Genomic DNA, 16,077 nt, shown 5'->3' with positions numbered 1-16,077 from the left:
TACAAAAATTAGCTGAGCGTGGTGGCACACGCCTGTAATCCCAGCTACTTGGTAGGCTGAGGCACGAGAATCGCTTGAACCCAGGAGGCAGAGTTTGCAGTAAAACTAGATCGCGCCTCTGCACTCCAGCCTGGGCCAAGAGCGAGACTCCATCTAAAAGAAAAGAAAACAAACAAACAAACAAAAAATCTACAAGTACAATTTCTGGATTAATGGTAAGACTATATTATACTTTGTAAGAACTGCAGGAAATAGAATTATAGGTTAACAATATCTTTCAGTGCTTTAATGATAGATATTATGCCTTCTGGCTTGCATGTTTTACGATGTGAAGTCTATGATTGTTATTTTGTTTGTAATGTAGTTTTTTTTTCTCTGAATGCTTTTAATATTTTCTTTTTATGACTAAGAGGTGAAGTGATAAAGAGGTTGTCATAAATTTGATTACATTATATTCGGGTATGCTATTTATTCTGTTTGTTCTTGTTGATATTTATTCTACTTCTTGGATCTGAGGGCTTACAGTTTTAATAAAAATTGGAAGTTTTTCAGCTGTTCATTGTTTCTACAAATGAAACAATGCAGAAACAATTGTAGAAACAATGTAGAAAGAAACTCCCTTTCTCCCACTCTTTATTTCATACATGGAACTTAAATTTCATACATGGTAGAACACTTGAGACTCCATTCTCAATTTTTGTTATATTTCTCTTTGTGCTTGATTTTTGATAGTTTGTACAAGTTTTCAAAAGTCCCATTGTTCCACTTCCTCTGGGTAGTACCCAGGACAAGACAACTACTATGAATTGAGATCTGGAGCTTTTCCATATCTACCTACCTTATCTACCTCTTTTAGCTCAAAAAACAAACAAACAAACAAAAATATCTAACTCAAGTTAAATGTAGGAAAGACAAATAGAAGGAGGGAAAGCTAATTCTTACATTACAGAGAAAACTGGACAAGATTTTTATTTTAGTAACAGAGAAAAAACATTTACATATGACACATGGTCCCTGTGCTGCCCTGATTGACTACATTATGATTTATTACTTGTTTATAACTTTTGTACTGTGTTTGTTGGTGATAGAGGAAGAAAAACCCTTTCATTCTACTTTATTTCTGATACTTTGTCTTTACCGGAAAAGAAGAAAGCTGGTCATTTGCTTCAATAATTGAGATTTTTTAAAATTTTATGTCATTAAAGGAATGCATTTTACAGACTTCAAATAAAAGGGTAATAAGAAATTTTTAAGCTTTTTTTTGAAGGACAGTTTCATAATCTTTTCTTCCTTCATCAACATCGGCGTAATCATCACAAATTTGAGGTATTAAGGTTATTGTCAATGAAGTTTGTTTAAACCAAAAAATGAAATTTCCTAAAGAATAATATTTCAAAGTATGAAGACAGCATATCATGCTTTTATATTGGTAAACACAATTTTAAAAATATTTCATAAGTACTAGATCCCACTGTAACTCTTTTAACCATATCATAGCAGAGAAAGAAATCCAGAACAACTTTCCTTTAGTAAAGAAGCAAATAATTTGAAAATTAAGGCTTGTGAAGCTTAAGAAAAAATGAATATAGAAAATTTGATAAGACCAGCTCAGTTTAAGATAATGAGTTACATGCTTTTTAAAAAAAGCATTATCTTTACTTCCTCTACCACAAAATTAGTAAGCTATTTAGTGATTTCAGGAACACTCGATGTACTCTCTACATCTTTTATCTAAAGCTGATAAAATTCCTGTTTTCAATATTGCAACATGAATCACAAGTAATTGAACATAACATAAATCAGGTTAGTCCAAAGTTTCCTGGAAAAATGACAGAAATTAGAAAAGAATTGGTCATTATTCAGTACCAAAGTGGGAGGGAGGGTAGTTCCTCATGAGTGAGAAGAATTACATCTTGGGGAATGTGAACATTGGCTCCCAAGGGCTATCCTTGTCACACTCCCACAGCAGGGAAGTGCATAAAATTTCAACACACACACAAGCTTCAGTGAATTGCCAATTATTACTTATTCTGAATAGCATGCCCTGATCAATAATATGTGTCTAACACCCACTTGGAAAATAAAATTATGGTCTAAGAACAGGCAGTGTAATACCATATAATCTTTATTAAAAGTCATCTCTTCAGCATTTACATATAATTTCTCTTAAATAAACAGCATATCAGTATTTTATATTATTACTTGGTGTTTTCTATGTTCTGGGAAACTTAAAAGTTTGTGTCATATGTATATTTATGTTTTTAAGAATTTAAACTCTTGGCCAGGCGCGGTGGCTCACACTTGTAATCCCAGCATTTTGGGAGGCCAAGGTGGGCAGATCACCTGAGGTCGGGAGTTCAAGACCAGCCTGACCAATATGGAGAAACCCTGTCTCTACTAAAAATACAAAATTAGCTGGGCTTGGTGGTGCATGCCTGTAATCCCAGCTACTCGAGAGGCTGAGGCAGGAGAATTGCTTGAACCTGAGAGGTGGAGGTTGCGGTGAGCCAAGTCGCGCCATTGCACTCCAGCCTGGGCAACGAGCGAAACTCCATTTCAAAAATAATAATCATAATAAATAAATAAATAATAAATAATTTAAACTCTCAGTACATAATATCTTCCTCTAAATTATTCTGTTTAAGACAGGGGTAAACAGTGTCATGGTAAAAGTATGCTGCTGATTGTCCAAAGCTCTGCTAATTATGAAGATTACATTTGGATAATAAACTATTAATGGATTTCAAAAGGCTATGATCACGGGCATAAAATGGTAAATAATCTTTAATATTGTATAACTTATAAGATAGTTTATCTGACGAACATTGAAAAGAGCCAATGCCTCTAGAGTACCTTGTAAGAGCTAAGCACTTTGTATATATTGTCAGTTAGACACCCCCCCAGTTGTTGAGGATTTAGACATTTTAATGACATTTACAGGTAAAGAAATTTAGATTCACAGAGACTACTCCATCCAGGATTATTTAGATAGAACATGGTAATGTGGTAAAGCTGATCATAAGCCCAAGTATATCTGAATCCAAAGCCCCAATACCAGTATGGTTTCCATTCCCTCATGACTTCTCACTAAAAAAAGAAGAAACAAGTCACATTATAAGATAATGTGCTCCTAGCTAATATATTTGAGGAAGAGGATTAAGGAGTCTTTGTTTCTAATATTTACTTAGACATCAGATGCATCCTATGCCTATTTCTATTTTGTGCTATTTTGTCTGTTTTCTCACCTCCACAAGATCGAGAGTTATTTTAATTCAGAGATTGTGACTCATTTTTCTGTCACCACAGGATACAGTACATTCATTCACCCATTCACAAATATTTGTAAAGTACCTACTATGTGCCAGGAATTATATCAGGTCTTCAGGAAAAAGCAAGAAAGATTAGTTTCCTATGGAGTAGAATAAATTCTACTTGAATAAATACACTAAGAATATTTTCAAAGGAACACATATTCAAAGTGCAATCATTTTCTCATCTATTTATCTTATTTCTAGTTGCCTCATTATAAGAAAGGTGATGATGAAGGTTAATTAAAAACAAAACATGCATCAGAACACCTAGCATAGAGTCATGATTTTGCAGCATATATGTTAGACATGTCAATTAACCTCTTTAAACCTTACTTTCTTTTATGTAAGTCAAAGATGAAATCTGTGATATGCAAAACGCAAAGATTTTATTATTCTTAAAATATACAGAACTACAGTAAGCTAATCAAACCAAATGAATTTATAGAAATAAAAAAGCTAAAGAAATTTGGGAATATTAGGAAATTAATTTTAAAAGTAAGTATAAATTGCCTATGAAAAAGAAATAATATTCAGAATTACTAATAGTAAACATTCACAGTAAAAAAGAAGTATTATTATCTTCTAACAATTGCCAAGTATTAAAATGATTAATAATTTCTAGTATTAGAAATGGAATAAGGAAATATAGCAAACATTGTTAGAACTTTTGACTCATGCCTTTTTACAGAACAATTTGGCAATGTACATCACAGTTGTAAACATGCCATTTGACCGTACAATTTTGTGATAGCCTAAAGAAACAATAAGTAGATAAGCTAATAAAGATGTATGTATACAAATGTGTGTGATTACATTTTTAGGATACTAAGCATTCCAATGATGGAATAGAATATTAATATTGAAAAAAAGTATTGTTAAGTAAAAGTACACATAGAATTAATTACATGCATTTGGCTTCACTTTATTAAAAATGTATGGTCAAACATTTGCATGCTATCTGATGATAGCATATCTATCTCTCTGACTGGTGATATGCTTTTACGTAGATTTCTGAGTTATTTAAACATGTATTATAATGAACACATATTAAAATATAGATGTTAATTCATGCCTATCTCAGAGGGTTATGGTATACAACAAATAAAATAGAATTTATGAAATGTAAGAGTAATATACAAATGTAAGGCATTTAAATTGTAAGCTAGAATACAAGCAAACAATCTTGAAACTTGAGTTCCACTAAAATATAACACATAATAAGCTTAGGTAAGAAATTTGTATGCAATAGAGAAAGCTAAACAACTTTAATCAACAAAACTATTTTGTTAGCTAAAAGAAAGGAAAAAAAAATGTACAGTATTTCTTTTTTGTCACAGTCCCCAGATCGGCGGTAGAGGTTCCCAGTCTGTGGCAGCTCTGCTTAATGATAGAGGTACCATTTTCAACAAGTAGTTTTCAAATTCACCCTGGGATTTTTCTCTATCCAGGTTAACCAGAAGAGAGAAAGAGGACAAGTGCATGTAGGAAGTTATTATAGGTCAGGCCAGCAGGTGGCATGCCTAACCTCTGTTCATATCCCATGGGGTGGGAACTTAGTCACAAGACCACATGGCCAGGGATGCTGGGAAGGGCCAATTTACTGCATACTCAAGAAGATAAGTGAGAGATTTTAGTGGACAGCTAGCAGTCTTTGCCAGAGCTCTAACCAACAGAATCTATGCATGCTTTTCTTGCTTCATTTAGAACATATTCACTCTGTCCTGAAGAGCCACCCCATCCAGCCAAATGTTCAGATATCTTCGAAACCATCACTGTTCTGCATCAGGTACAGGAACAGGAACAGATCCTTACGGTCTGATAATGAGGGAGTATGGGAAGAATAAACACAATGAAGGTTCCCCAAGGGAAGAATGAACCCTACCCGTTGGTCACATCCATCTGCTGAGTAGGTATTGTGAAGACTCCCTGCTCTGTCCCAACATGATCACTTGCCAGGAAAGTGGAAGTGGAGCCTTTGTTATCTATATTTAATGGCTTTTAAGGTCATCTTGTTATTGGTATCAGTGTCTGCTAGAGGAAGAAAGAACATGGAGGAGGGCATATGGAAGGCCCAGAGGTTGTATAAATTGCTTCTGCTCACGTTATAGGGGCTAGAACTTAGTCACAAGGCCATAACTAACTACTAGGGGGACGGCTGGCAACTTCAGTCTAGCTATGGACAGAAGAAAAAAAGGGAAAAAATGATTTTGATTTAAGTAGTCTTTCTTAACATCCAAAAACCATTAAGAAAAACCAAGAGAGAAAAGTTACCTCATATCTTTGTGCTTTTTATTACTATTATTTTTTGTTTTGAGCTCACAGTTATTTGTTCTTAATCTATGGAAATCTCTAGAGTTGAAATTGGAAATGCTTTTCTGCAAGATTACTTGAATTTGCTTTTATTTATAGCTGGAGGACATGGCTCTTCTGGGACCACTTTTCTTTCTGTGAAAATCCAGGCTCAATGAGAGTCTGAGGCTGAGTTCCTTACCTTGCTTTTACTGAAGTGCTTAGCTAAGGTCAACCCTGCCTTTTCTGTCGGCTCATTGGTCTGAGATCACAGCTCTGGTTTCTACTCATAAATATTTTGGGGGTGAGCTTAGAGATTTCCCTTTCTTTTTATAACCTTAACAATGTACTAAGAAGTATATTTTACTCAGAATGTAGGGGTTTGTAGTGAGAGGGACTTATAGTTAAACTAATCTACCATATAGCTGAAAGTGTAGCTCTAAGGGAAGAATTTTGTTTTAATATCCCTAATTAAAGACTTAAAAATTGACAAATAAAAATTGTATGCATTTATGGTATATAATGTGATGTTTTTATATATGTATACCTTGCAGAATGGCTAAATAAGGCTATTTAACGTATGCATTACCTCACCTGCTTGTCATTTTTTGTGATGAAAACACTTAAAATTTTCAAGTATACAATTTTCAAGTATACAATATATTGTTTTTAACCTTGATGTAAAATAGATCTATTGAACTTATTCCTCCTATGAATTTTGTGTCTTTGACCAACATCCCCCAACTCCCAGCCTCTGGTAACCATAATTTTACTCTGTTTTTTTTTTTTTTTTTTTTTTTTTTTTTTTTTTTTTGAGACAGAGTCTCGCTCTGTCGCCCAGGCTGGAGTGTAGTAGCGCAATCTCGGCTCACTGCAAGCTCCGCTTCCCGGATTCAGGCCATTCTCCTGCCTCAGCCTCCCGAGTAGGTGGGACTACAGGCGCCCGCCACCACGCCCGGCTAATTTTTTATATTTTTTTTAGTAGAGACGGGGTTTCACCGTGTTAGCCAGGATGGTCTTGAACTCCTGCCCTCGTCATCCGCCCGCCTCGGCCTCCCAAAGTGCTGGAATTACAGGCGTAAGCCACCGTGCCCAGCCAATTTTACTCTGTTTCTATGCATTTGATGACGTTTTTAGATTCCAAATATAAGTGAGACTATGCAGTAATGTCTTTCGGTTTCTGGCTTATTACAGCCAAGATATGGAATCAATCTAAATGTCCATCAACAGATGAATGGATGAAAAAAACGTTGTATATATACACAACGAAATACTATTCAGCCCCTGAAAAGAGGGAAATGCTGTCAATTGTAACAATGTAGATGAACCTGGAGAACATAGATTCTTTTTGACCTACTTCTTCCTTACCTTGTCAAATAATTCTAAAATTGTTTTTTTCTCAAATAATTTTTTTTTTTTTTTTGAGACAAAGTTTCGTGGTTGCCCAGGCTGGAGTGCAATCTCGGCTCACTGTAACCTCCGCCTCCTGAGTTCAAGCAATTCTCCTGTCTCAGCCTCCCAGGTAGCTAGGATTACAGGCGCCTGCCACCATGCCCAGCTAATTATTGTATTTTTAGTAGAGACGGGGTTTCACCATGTTGGCCAGGCTGGTCTTGAACTCCTGATCTCAGGTGATCCGCCTGCCTCAGCCTCCCAAAGTGCTGGAGATGATTTTTTTAAAAGCATATTTTCAGCTCTTAAATGGAAATAAAAACTATAATCTTTACAGTTTAGGTCATTAAATATATTTTTGTAAAACAGCACTTGATAAAGAAATGAACTCAAATTTGAAAACTGATATTGACAAAATACTCAATTCACCAGCCACCTCTGTGTTTGATAAAACTTACAGAAGTTCCTGATGATGCATGTTTTAAAGTCATTTTAAAATAAACTAGTTAATTATTTTATGGCTGAATATTATTCCATTGTATATATATACCACGTTTTCTTTATCAATTTTACCTACTGTTGGACTCTTAGATTGATTTCTTATCTTGATTATTTTAAATAGTGTTGCAATAAACATAGGAGTGCAAATATCTCTTCAATGTACTGATTTCATTTCCTTAACACATTTACCCAGTAGTAGGATTGCTGTATCATATAGTTCTATTTTTAATTTTTTGAGGGACCTTTGTAGTGTTTTCCATGAGTGTAATAATTTACATCCTACCAACAGTGTGTAAAGGTTCCCTTGTCTTCACATTCTCACTGACGTTTGTTATTATTTAACATTTGTTAACTATTGCATTGCTTTTAATGGCAAAAACCGCAGTTACTTTTGCACCAACCTTCTTTTCCTCTTTTTAATAAAAGCCATTCTATGTGGAGTAAGGTGGTATCTCATTGTGGTTTTGATTTTAATTTCCATGATGATTAGAATGAAATCTTGTCATCTGGAACAACATGAATGAACCTAGAGGCATTATGTTAAGCAAAATGGGCCAGGCACAAAAAGACAAATACTACATGTTCTCACTCATATGCGAAATCCTAAAAAGGTGATCTCATAGAAATAGTAAATAGAACAGTGGTTACCAAAGACTGAAGAGGGTGGGTGGAAGGGAGCTTGGGGAGTATAGTCAAGGAACACAAAGTTACAATTAAAAAAGAAGGATAGATGCTGGTGTCCTATTGCATAGTAGAGTGACCATAGTCAACAATAAGATATAGCATATCTCAAAATACCTAGAAGAGAAGATTGTGTATGTTCTCACCACAAAGAAATGGTAAATGTTTGAATATGCTAATTACCCTGATTTCTTCATTGCATAATGTATACATATATCAAAGTATCACATTGTACCCCATAAATATGTACAATTATTATGTGTCAATTAAAATTTAAAAAATAGAATGAAATAAAGTACTGAAAGTTCTGGAGATTATGACTTTTCTTAGCTTACAAATGTTTTGAAATTTTTCTAGTCTATTCAAGATGGAACAATATTCTACAAGGTAGTAATGGGACTATTTCAGGATTTTTCAATAGTAATAGGACTATTTCAGGATTTTTTCATTTCTCATCAAAAAATTTCAAATTGTCTAATGGAGATCATCGTGTCTCACTGAAAATATTAATAAGTATCCAATGGTGAAATGATTCTACGGTCAAATAAACCTGGAAAAATTGTTTCTAATATGGCTGTTTTTCAGAGATTAATAATGTGTGTTAGCATACTAAAGTCTTACTGTATTTTTCTGTACTCTCGGGGGAAATATAAATGTTGAAATCTTTTTGAGAGCAATTTGGTATAATCCTTTGACTCACTAACAAAATTTTATAAATTTTGGTGAAAATTATCATATCACTTTTTGCCACAATTTAAAAATAATGATGTTTAAAAAGAAGGCAATCAAAATTGAGCATAGCAGCAATATTAGATAATTAGAGCAGAAAAGTACATTTGTCCACCAAACAATGATGTAAAGCTGGATAGGTCACAATATGAGCCAACAAAATTTGCAGTCTGGAGGGGAAAACACCAGCATGGTATAGATTACATGGATGAAATGTCCTAGGTTGAATGTTGTTAAAGTGTTCTTTGTTTTGTTTTTTTCCATCCTGATGAAAAAACATGGCTTAAATTACATAGTACATGTAGCTGATTTCAGTATTTGTAGCTGATTTTAATAGTTTTAGTATTTGAGTTGCAAATAAATTTAGGAGGGAAATGGAGGGGGCACAGTATTGCTTATATATGTCTAATAAGATAAATTATTGACAATAATGGGAGTTAACAAGTTTGAAACATGAAAAAACAAGTCAAAGATAAATTTAGAGTGCACATTCAAATACTACACAAATAACAGGGCACTATAGCCCAAGAACTCAACAAGCAAGCCCTAATGGGAAATGAACCCCTACTGTGCAGGGGGATGCAGCTCTTGCTGCCTTGTACCAGGGTTTGTTAGCTTCAGCACTATTGACATTTCAGATGGGATTTTTTGTTATTGTTGGGGGCTGTCCTATGTGATGCAGAATACTTAATAGCATTCCAGGCGTCTACCTGCTATATGTCAGTAGCAATCCCCTCTTCCAGTTGTATCAATCTAAACTGCCTTTAGACATTGTCAAATGTTCCCCGGGGGGCAAATTCTCTCCGGCTTGAGAACCATTGCCTTATACCAGTCACTAAGGAGTTGAACCAATGATCTAAACAATGGTTCTGTTTTTGTGCTTACTGAGCCATCTACTAAATTACCATTGAAGAGTGGGTAAAAGCAGATTACTTGGGTTCACAATCTAACTGTGCCATTTATTAGTTATATGGCCATGGTCAAGTTTCTTGACTTCTCTGTGCTTCGGCTATTCTTATTTATAATGTGGTGAGAATGACATCTACTTTATAGGTGTTTGTTGAGAAGATTCAATGACAACTTTTATAAAGCACAGCAATAAAGACCTGGTACATAATGTTTTGTTAAAATTTGGAATTAACAATGATATGATTACTAATTTCACTTACCTGATACTGTCTGACAGACCAATGATTCTTTACACTTGACTTGACATTTGTGTTTCTGTTTATTAATTAATACATTGACATTCAGCTTTCTACTTGAGTCTTCTGTGATTTTGGTAGGTGTAACCCAGAAGCCCTGAATTTAGTCAACTCTTTGACCCTTGCAGCACTGAGATTCTGCAAAGCTAAGAAGACTCTGTATTGCCATTAATTAATTAAAGGCTGGGTGCGGTGGCTCACGCCCGTAATTCCAGCACTTTGGGAGGCCGAGGCGGGCGGATCACGAGGTCATGAGATCGAGACCATCCTGGCTAACACTGTGAAACCCCGTCTCTACTAAAAATACAAAAAATTAGCCTGGCGAGGTGGCGGGCGCCTGTAGTCCCAGCTACTCAGGAGGCTGAGGCAGGAGAATGGCGTGAACTCTGGGGGGCGGAGCCTCCAGTGAGCCGAGATAGCACCACTGCACTCCAGCCTGGGCGACAGAGCGAGACTCCATCTCAAAAAAAAAAAAAAAAAAAAAAAAAAAAAAAAAATATATATATATATATATATATATATATATATATATATATATATCTCGGGTATGAGAGAGGTCTCTGGTTAGTCATTCCGTCAACCTTCCCTGATAACACCTAATTTTGTCTCTGCTTTCTTTCAATTTCAACAAGTTATTGTTTAACTACATATGCCTTATGATGTTGCTGCTACTAATAATAATAACCATTCCCCTCCCCTCTCATGTAACCATGTGGTCATATGCATACCAATTCACCTTATCTGTAAAATGAGAGTGTGGAGCTAAAGAGTATCTAAATTCCCTCCAGCAGTAATAGAACTGTGAATGCTAATATTTATTAATAATTATCTTGACAGATTAGTGTATGTGGAAGACACAGGGGCTCTGGGAATTGAGAAATGGTAGAGGTCAGTTGATGGGTGAGAAATAAGCTTGAATGTGACTTTGCAAGAGAGAACATTGGAACACAGAGCCTTAAGAACGTGAGAACATTGCACTGAAAATAAACCTGTAATTCACAACTTTGTGCAGGGCTCTCTGTTCACAGCCATCTCTTCACAGCTGTCTCATAGCCATTCAGAGTAAAGAAAGAGCCAAGCCCTCATTACTGACATCACACCTTACTGACATTTAGAATGCGAAGAAATCACTTCCTGAAAGACAGGTGGGAGTTAAGCTTTCATTTTCTAAGGCAGGTGATAGCGTTGGAGACAACTCCTCAACTGACAGCTCAGTTTTACCGACAAGGCTGCATCCCTGATCCTCCCTCTACCCTGTGAACAATGCTTTGACTTTGACAGCCCTGTTGCCACTCTGCACAACTTCAGAAAAAGGAAGAGGAATTGATGTGCACTGTCCCAGTCCAGTTATAGTTCTGCTACCACCTAGCATACTCCCTCCATTACCTTTGATGTCTGCAGCCTAGATTGTATCACTTCATCCATGGCCCCAGTTACATGGCTGCAGTGCACTCTGTTTTTTTTATATAATTTTATATTTTACTTAAAAAATATGGAGCACTTCACAAATTTGCATGTCCTCCTTGTACAGGGGCCATGCTAATCTTTTCTGTATTGTTCCAATTTTCATTGCTCTCTTAATAATACCAAGCTACAATAAAACTTCTCAGAAAAAGGTAACAGATAAACGACTAACACTGTTATGAAGAGAAATTTTTTTCTGCAGAGCTATGGACACTTTCCTTTATTAAATTAATTCTTACATATGGGGCAACTTAGGGGGCAAAGGGCATTTATAAATGTAAATAGGAAACAGAAATTGTTTGAAGCACTGATTCCATCTAGGCATTACAAAGTTAGCATTAAAGGAATAATTATCTTCTACCTATACTATCTGCTTTCAGCAAAGGATGGAAGGAATCATGAGCTGCCTCTGATGTGAGTAACAAAATCAATTTTAGTTCTTGGACCAGCAGGCCTTGTTTGATCTGGGATTAAAGTGGCACTCAAAGGATTTGGTATTTTCAAATTTTAACTATGGATAACTTTTAAATTTGTTCCTACAAGCTACTTTAAGATAAAACATTGGACTTTAAGTTTCTGAAATTCAATGTTAGACTCATTTGAGAATAATTATGTTACATATTTCCTTTATTTCTAAATGAAAGTAGGAGGTTTACATTTCCATGGATGTCTTCAACTTTACTGGTAAAAAAGTATTAATTATTACTGTTAGTCTGATATAGGGAAAGCTTTTCTTTTTCTTTTTTTTAACCTCTGGACTCCGAAGAAACAAGTAGTAGTACATGCAGTATACAGTATCAGGGAGGGCTTATGATAAAATGTGTTCAACATTTTGTTTTACTCTCCTGTATTTAAATAGGAAAAATCATGAAAGAAGTAAGCAATGAAATCTAACCTGCTTTCAAATGGAAAATAGATTGTTTTATAAATTGTAACATATTCCTGGTACATAGTATCTGCTCATATATCCATAACATTTGTGATCAATAACTTATCGAACAACCTGGAATTTGTTCTTTATTAAATTATTCCTCATTTTATTTAGGAAGAAAAACAATGATTCCATACTCTGATAAGCTAAGTTCAGAAAACAATTGTAAACAAAAATAGAAAAATCTTAATGATTAACTTCATAAATTTTAAAATTGCTTTATTATGAATCTCCTTTGGTTGCCCAATGATGGCAAATCTCTCAACACTATTTCTCTCTGCTACTGCCCCCAAATTCTGTATATGATTTTGCATAAAGAAAATTAGTTATAAACTGTATTTCTTGAAAACAGAGTTTAATTAATGGCTGACCTTTCGTTAAGATAGAACTTCAACCTGTGCTAATAAGGATGACAAGGCAGCAGGTGCAGGAGTATGTTGGGGAGGTTAGTTTAAAGTACAGTGAGATTATGAAGTGACAGTGGACTTATGGGCTGTGGTAAAGGATACACACACACACACACACACACACACACACACACACACATACATACACTCTCTCAAGGGGATAGATTAATAGAGTTCAAATTGTGGAAAACTTTGAAAGTTGGGCTGAGGATCATTAACTTGGTTTTGTGTGGAATAGACTGCTATTGTCATATATGAGCAGAAAATGTTATATACAGGTTCCTATAATCTCCACAAATCCATTCACCATTACTGCAGCCTACATAATTAGCATTTTTTTTACAGTGGTGTAAATGGCAAGGAATGGTCTTACCATTACCCTTCAGTTTAAAATTTTTCTCTTAAAATGGAAATGTTTATGTGAAATCTGCCTGAGTGATTTTGCCTAATGGAATATGCAACTCTGATTATCTGGTGTAGCCCTTAACCTCAAGTAAGACTTCAGGAAATCCCTAAAACCCATCATGACCCAGAAAAAGCCCATGTGCATTCCAATGTTCTTGGAGAAAAAGAAAAGTCCTAATTACAATATTAAATGTATCTAGACATACCCAAATATTTCAAGACTGTGAATTTTAAAAAATAATCCCCAATATTTTGCTGCCATTAAGTTTTAAAGGAAATCTTTCTTAAAAATGTAATAAGCAATAAAATCTTCCTCTTTCTTTGTTTGATATTTTATTTCCTACATTAAATGCTTTAATTTAATATTTATTAAAAATGTTTTTAAGAATTATGACTGTATCAGTATGCCAGATGCAATAAGTTCCTAAGTAAATAGCTTATGCAAATTTTCAAAACCTGTCACGTATCTGACTTGGTCAGGCCTTGCATTTCATTTTTCCCTACATATAGTATAAAACACAGAGTTATTTTGTTATTTTTTTGTTATTTAGAATGCAATTGACTTCAAAAAGCAAAAGACCCAAGAAAATATGATAGTGCCCGCCTTATGCCAGGTGGATACTGTTCAAGACCTCCAATGGATGCCTGAAACCATGGATAGTCCTGAACTCTATACATGCAGACATATGATGAAGTTTAATTTTAACTCAGGCACAGCAAGATATTAACAACAATAACTAGTAGTAAAATGGAACAATTGTAACAATATACTCTAAATAAGTTATGTAAAGGTGGTCGCTCTATCTTTCTCAAAATATGTTATTGTATAGCACTCACCTATTTTCAGATGGCAGTTGACCATGGGTAACTAAATCAGCAGAAAGTGAAGCTGGATAAGCAGGGACTACTGTACATAAACAAAAAAAGCATAACATAACATAAACATAACAAGAAGTCCAGAAGGTAAGACAATTGAAAAATTCAATAATGTAATGACTCCACAATGTCATCATTTGACCTCTCTGCTCTGCTGTCTGAAATTAAATAGCTAATTCCTACATGGTTGCAAGAAGGCTGCAGAAATTTAAGGCATTAGTTCACTGCACAGTAATTTCTGAAGGCCAGAAGACAGTGAATATTTTGCTTTAGTCTCTTTTTAAGAGTAAAGAAAACCTCCTAGAAGCCTCTCACCAAACTTCTCTTTACATTCCAGTGGGCATAATTGCATTCCATTCACTTTCCTCCACCTAAACCAGACACTGGAAAAAAGGATTATTGTGGAATTGTTTTGATTGTTAGACTAATGTAGATCCACATCCTAAGGAGTGATCCATATCCCAATTTTGTTCCTGTATTGGAACAAAATTGGGATTTTGTGAGCAAAGATGGGGTTTGAAGGAATAAAAGGACATTCCGTACAATACAAGAGTTGAAAAGTGACAAGATATTCATCCATACATGCACATTTTAAAATCTACTGGAGTATTTGCCACAAAGATTAAGATTCTTCTATTAAAACCTGATCAATTTTGGCCCCAGAGTTAAGGATCTCAAGTTCAGACTGTTTGAAGGAATTTAACATTATATATGTTTATAAGAAATCGGGTTTTATATTAACTCCCATATTCCCAGTTTTTATAAAATCTGGTTTTCAGACAAAGTTGTCATCTGTTTCCCCAGCAGTTCAGAGATATATAATATCTCATGTAAGCCCTAAATGTCACTGAAAACAGCACTCTCACTTTCCTAGGTCCTGGTTTGAAAAGGTTTCTTGAGTCATTTAAAGCAAAAGCACAAGCAAACAAAAACTTCAGTATGGTTCCATTTGAAACAAAAATCAGCAATAATTGCTTCAGACTTTATAGATTTTAATTGTAAATTTATCTATTTCTCAAAAGAGAAACAAAAACTTTAATATTCTTGTATCATGTGGTTATATGGCAGCAACCAAATAATTAGGCAATAAAAGCAGATTTGGGGTCATAGTGACACAAAACGCGAATCTAGTGAGTGAAATGGTAGTCTGCAGCCACTGATATCTGGTAGGCTTAGCAATCCAGCCTCTGTAGACCAAAGCAATCAGGCACCATTTTTGTAAAGTTCCATCTGCTTTTCATAAGAGTTCCTCATGCTATGCAACTGATATTTACAGATTTTTCCTCCCCAAACTAATTTAGTATCATTTTAAATATTAGAATCTACTGAATGCTAATACATGTTTCTGATTACTTTTTAGGCATGGATCCACCTTACTGGACCCAAAGCATAATTAATTACAAAAAAATCTTTAGTTATCATCATATAGAATCTAGTAAGTAAAATGTTCACAGTAGTCAGAATTCATTAAACATTTCTCCAGAAAAATACAGGGATACATACTTATACTTACAATGTGCTATCTATGAACAGATCATGCAGTTTCTAAATATTTAGTCACTTTATTTTCACAATAATTTTCTGAGGTGTGAACTACTATTCTTTTTCTTAAAATACTGTTTTTAATCAACACATAATAATTGTACATAATTATAGGGCACAGTGTGATATTTTGATACGTGTGTACAATATGTGATAATCAAATGAAGGTCATTAGAAAATCCATCACCTCAAACATTTATCACTTCTTTGCGTTGGGAGCATTCAAAATCTTGGCTTCTAGCTATTTGAAAATATACAATAAATTGTTATTAACTATAATCACTCACGGTGCTATAGAACACTAGAACTTATTCCCCCTATTTAGCTATAATCATGTATCTTTT

At 34.7% G+C, this 16,077-nt stretch overlaps 1 non-coding gene across 1 annotated transcript; it reads right to left on the bottom strand.

Annotated features, from left to right (window-relative positions):
- Positions 1-11,594: 11,594 nt before the first annotated feature.
- LOC112209031 (U6 spliceosomal RNA) lies at positions 11,595-11,699 on the bottom strand. Its single transcript, XR_002943719.1, has one exon. It is a non-coding gene; the product is annotated as a U6 spliceosomal RNA (small nuclear RNA).
- Positions 11,700-16,077: the final 4,378 nt, after the last annotated feature.

Source organism: Pan troglodytes, chromosome 3 (genome assembly GCF_028858775.2).
Source record: "Pan troglodytes isolate AG18354 chromosome 3, NHGRI_mPanTro3-v2.0_pri, whole genome shotgun sequence".
NCBI lineage: Eukaryota > Metazoa > Chordata > Mammalia > Primates > Hominidae > Pan > Pan troglodytes.
The sequence above is the reverse complement of the archived record's forward strand: the minus strand, read 5'-3'. Positions and strand labels throughout refer to the sequence as shown.